Below are 4,414 nucleotides of genomic sequence, written 5' to 3'. Positions count from 1 at the left end.
GATCAAAATATCTTCTCAACTTGCACTTGGGAAAAGAGAAATATTACACTAAGGTCCTCTTTTGCTCCCAGCTCAAATGAGCTCGGGATGAATAACAAAAACCAATAAAAAAATCCATATTACAATGTTTCTTAGAATAGCTAGCACTCAGCACACCACACCAATCAAGATCAATCAAAAAAATAAAAAAATATTGAGTTCAAACCAAAGTTAAACATCACTAGGAGCGTTAGGCATGGCAGGAGCGGCCTCTGGCCGGCTGACGACCCCAAGGTGGGTGAGCAATGCCCAAATGAGCGTTATCAATTCGCCGCCCCGCGCAATGGCCTCTGCGTGAGCATCAACGTTGTCTGACGGAGCGGCATAAAGAATCATCTCGGACCAGAAGTTGGCGAGGACCTCCCAGGCCACCTCTTCTCCTTCACCCTCTGCCAGTTCCACCAGCTTCTTCCCGAGCTCGGCGCCATTCTTGAGCAGCTTCCTCCCGAGCTCTACACCATTCTTGAGCAGGTCGTGTTGCGCCTCAGACCCTGCGCTCAGCGCCTGTGACAGCCCTTCAGGATTCAACGCCACCCCGACGCGGCAAGCAACCACGATTGCATGTTTGGCTTCCTTCTGGATGGCCCTGTACAAGCTCTTGCACCACTGGTTGTCGTCGGGGAGTAGCTCGGGGGCGTAGGCCACCAAGTAGGCACAGTAGTGTGACAAGTGTGTGGCAACCGTCTCATGAGCAGACTCGGGCTGGTGTGACTCCGATCTCTCTTCCAAGATGCTCGTGGCAATGTGGACCACGAGCATGGTAGAGGCTACACCTTTCACGCCACTGGATGCCGAGAGGGGGTTGTTGCCGGCCTGTAGATGTAGTCTTGTGCACAGGGATGCCACGCCATTGCTTGGGCGATAACTGGGGCTTCTCAATGGCTTGAGGATAGCGGTCTTCACCGCTCTTGGTACCTTCTTCCTGTAAAGAAGAGGGATTAAGCGCCGGAGAAGAGCCACTGGAGTTGAGCTTGGGTGGAGCGCAAATACTGAGCACTGGTTCATTTTGTCCTCCCAATGCTTTAGCAGCCTACATTTGCAGCGCAACAGACGACCAAGTAACTTCTTCTTCCAAGGTGATTGTTGCCAAGAAGAAGCATGCCTAACATAGTGGCAGATCATGACTACTTTAGTCCAGTTAGAGCAGATGTAAGAAGCAATGTCCCGCACCTCAGCAAGCACAACTAGTGCCGCAAGTAAAAACACCGGTGCATCATCGAAGTAAGTACTTCCATATTTTAACCAGATCCCAGAATCACAATACATTTGACAGTGAATCTGTCGGTGGTCATTCCATGTCCATGATCCCCATGAAGTATAGCCCACATTCGCAAAAGTTATCTCCAATATATAGAATAAGCTCCAACCCATGCTTAGGAGTGAAATAGATATGCTTAAAATGGGCAGCCAACTCCTTGAGTATGAGGTTGGGAGAGATGAATAATAATAATCATGAAGGAAACAAAGCTCATCTGCGATCACCTCAATTGCTCTTTCATCATCACCATCTTGGAGCAACACGCGTGGCAATAAGTTATGTGCCTTGATGAAACTAGTCTCAACAATTGTATGGCTTGCGAATCGACATCTTAGGAGCTTGAACAACGCAAATGAGAAACATAAATATTTCAACTGCTTCATTGAAGACCTCAGAAGTATGTCATCCTCCAACCGCCAAACTTTGTCAATGGTCACTAAGCCGTTGTTGTCTATCCTTGTCCTGTCAGCTTGGTTGAATAACCATTTGAGACTATAACCATGAGGCTCCTTCTGTACCAGTGTTGTGTCCTCTCCTGTAACTATGAGTGGAGGAAGGGCCAGCTCAGCATGTGGGCTTTCATCTTTTAGCTGCTCCATGTATCCAACAATGAGGTGAGAATTGCGCCCAAACGCTAATGACCCTCTTGCACTGTACCAAGCATAATATTTGATAAGTAGTTTGGCAACAATAAGAGCAAACGGTGAAAGAAGGATCAATACGTCTTCAGGCGCCACCACTTTTAAGGACCATTTTTGCATTGTATAATAACCCTTTCCCAGGAAGTCAATGGTAAGGTAGGAAGTCCATATTGCTTGAATAAGCAGTACTGTGGCAGGAGGGCCAATGTTTCGGCCTTTCTTGTCATCATCACCAGCAACTACGGCAGTGGTGTTGACGGCAGCAATCAGAACAAGACTAGCCCACATCAAGACAGAGATGATGTGGTCCTGTGGGTCACACCACCCTGTTATGATGTGTAGATCAGATGAATAAAGAGCGACAGGGTCTTCATTACCGATGGTAGAGACAACATAGGAGAGGAGGGGCAGGAACAAAATGTTGGCACCAAGGAAGAGGAAGCTGGTCAATGGATGGTGGCGGTAGCGCTGACCATAGGCACCCATCCCGACCATAACTCCTATCATGATGGTGCTCGCCACCAGCAGAGCGTTCACTCGCAGCAACTGCCCATCTATGTGCTTAGAGAAGTCATCAGTTGCTTTAGCGGTGCAATTTCCGGTGACCATGGTCTGCTTAAAATACACACACACATGTCATATTCCAACATCAACACAAGTTAAAGTTGCTGAGAAACACGCATGCAAGCATGCAAAAAGAATAGTACAGTACTACCAAAGTACTTCCCCCGTTCTTAAATATAAGTCTTTTTAAAGATTTTAATATAAACTACATACGGATGAATATAAACGTATTTAGAGTGTAGATTCACTCATTTTGCTTCGTATGTAGTCTATATTGAAACCTCTAAAAAGACTTATGTTTAGGAACGGAGAGAGTACCAATGGTGTTATGCTGCAATCACAAGTATTTAAATAATCCACCACCAATAGAAGAACATCACGAGCAAATCAACTCATACTAGATTGTTGCACTTTCCAACTAAAAAAAGAGAGAGAAATAGAGATTGTTGTACCACCAAGATTAGATTTAGTTTAGGAGTAAAGGAAATTACCTTACACAAGGGTAGCAATCGGACTGCTGGAGACGTCAATTCGGACAGCTGGAGTCCCAGAATATTGTTACCTTGAGCATCCGTTTGCAAGCATGCGTGCTAAGAGCGGTTATGGTGGAAACGTGTCTTATGTTAGTACTACTGGCAGTCTAGCGCATTTGCAAATGCACCGCGTACCCCTGCACCCTTACCATGCAAAAGATAATTAGTACATGTCCTATTCCCTTCTCTCTCTCCCCCCTTTATCATCTTTCCCACTTTTCCTTTGTTCCCTTTATTCCTTGGATCTGGATGCTAGACATGTTCTTTACTTCTTTGTGAAAATGAAAGAATAGAAAAGATTTGTCCCATATACACATCTTTCATGTACTTAAGGTAATAAGGTTACCATCACCTGGTGGCTTGGACTATACATAGCATGATCTATCTACCATGTGGAGAGGCTGTTAGATATGAGGTCCTGGATTTTTGAGCTGGAAACGGCTGAAGCGTGGTGCGTGCAATTCAACATGGCTAAGGTGATTTTTTTTGAGCATCAGTACATGCACAAGCGCTCATATACACGCGCATACACTCAACCCTATGAACGCACACATGCACACCCTATCCCTATGAGCACCTCCGAAAGACTGAACCGGCATATTATCTTGAGATTTACGAAGTTACTGTAGGCACCTCATCCTCTACGGGAACATCTCCTCCCACTGAAAGCGCATCGCAGGAAATCCTGAAATAAATCCAGGAATAATGCGAGCACCAGGATTTGAACCCTGATGGGTTGGGGATACCACTGTCCACCTAACCATCTCAACCACATGTTGGTTCGCAACATGGCTAAGGTGATTGGCGCCTATTTTTAAGTAAATGTTTTTTTTGGAATGTATCATCACATGATACATCCTCCCTGATCTTCCTTTGCCTCATGTGAAACATATAATAAAATCAAAATATATCATGAGATTCTTGTCCTAAGTCAAACTTCTCTAAAGTTTTTTTAGAAGAACGTATCAACATATTTTTTACAAGACTAAAAAAACAGAGAGAATATAAACATAAGTTTCATTATTGATCTAATAGAACTAATTTGTGTTGTATATGTTGGTACATTATTTGCTACAAGCAAGGTCAAATTTAGACAATTTTACTTAGGACAAACTTAGATTTAATGACAATTGCTTTGAAATGAAGGGAGTGGTCTATTTTACAATCCAATTTGAACTAACCACTATTTACAGCATGGTTTTATCCTTTTTGTTGCCCCTCCTGGTGTAAGGGCATCTCCAACGCCGACCCTGAAACCGTCCGCATACGTTTGGATCGAGCGGTCTGGATGTGTTGTGCTATCTAACGCCGGCCTGTATCGGTCCGCCGAGCGGTCCGGACATGCTTTTCCCCGCAAACCATAGAAAAAGTGTGTGTGT

At 44.7% G+C, this 4,414-nt stretch overlaps 1 pseudogene; it reads right to left on the bottom strand.

Moving 5' to 3' along the window:
• Window positions 1–210: 210 nt before the first annotated feature.
• LOC119311746 lies at window positions 211–2,591 on the bottom strand (annotated as a pseudogene).
• Between the last annotated feature and the right edge of the window lie 1,823 nt (window positions 2,592–4,414).

Source organism: Triticum dicoccoides, chromosome 1B (genome assembly GCF_002162155.2).
Source record: "Triticum dicoccoides isolate Atlit2015 ecotype Zavitan chromosome 1B, WEW_v2.0, whole genome shotgun sequence".
In the NCBI taxonomy this organism is placed as follows: domain Eukaryota; kingdom Viridiplantae; phylum Streptophyta; class Magnoliopsida; order Poales; family Poaceae; genus Triticum; species Triticum dicoccoides.
The sequence above is the reverse complement of the archived record's forward strand: the minus strand, read 5'-3'. Positions and strand labels throughout refer to the sequence as shown.